The sequence below is a fragment of the Rhincodon typus genome, chromosome 15 (genome assembly GCF_021869965.1).
Source record: "Rhincodon typus isolate 14 chromosome 15, sRhiTyp1.1, whole genome shotgun sequence".
In the NCBI taxonomy this organism is placed as follows: Eukaryota; Metazoa; Chordata; class Chondrichthyes; order Orectolobiformes; family Rhincodontidae; genus Rhincodon; species Rhincodon typus.
In genome coordinates, this window is record NC_063346.1 from 52,131,543 (window position 1) to 52,132,337 (window position 795).

Below are 795 nucleotides of genomic sequence, written 5' to 3' on the forward strand. Positions count from 1 at the left end.
AGGAGGCTGGGAACACACGAAGCAAGGGTGGAATACAAAGCAAGTTGAAAGAAACTTAAGCAAGGAGTCAGGAGGGATAAAAGGGGTCATGAAAAGTCATTGGCCAACAGGATTAAGCAAAATACCAAGGCTAAAGAGCAAGAGGGTAGTCAGGGAGAGGGTTGGCCCACTCAAGGACATGGAAGGGAATTTATGTGTGGAGCCAGAGGGAAGGGAATTTATGTGTGGAGCCAGAGGAAATGGATGAGGTATTAAATGTGTACTTTGCGTCAGTATTCTCCATAGAGAAGGACTTGGTGGATGATGAGTCTGCGGAAGGGTGTGTAGATAGTTTGGATCATGTTGAGATCAAAAGGGAGGAGGAGGTATTGGGGGTCTTGAAAAACATTACGGTAGACAAGTCCCCAGGGCCTGATGGGATATACCCCAGAATACTGAGAGAGGCAAGGGAGGAAATTGCTGGGGCCTTGAGAGAAATCTTTGTATCTTCGTTGGCTACAGGGGAGGTCACAGAGGATTGGAGAATAGTCAATGTTGTTCCTTTATTTAAGAAGGGTGACAAGGATAATCCAGCTAATTACAGGCTGGTGAGCCTTATGTCAGTGGTAGGGAAATTATTGGAGAGGATTCTTCGAGACCGTATTTACTCCCACTTGGAAATAAGTGGATGTATTAGCGAGAGGCAACATGGTTTTGTGAAGGGGTGGTCATGTCTCACTAACTTGGTTGAGTTTTTGAGGAAGTGACGAAGATGATCGATGAGGCTAGAATAGTGGATGTTGTCTACATGGACTT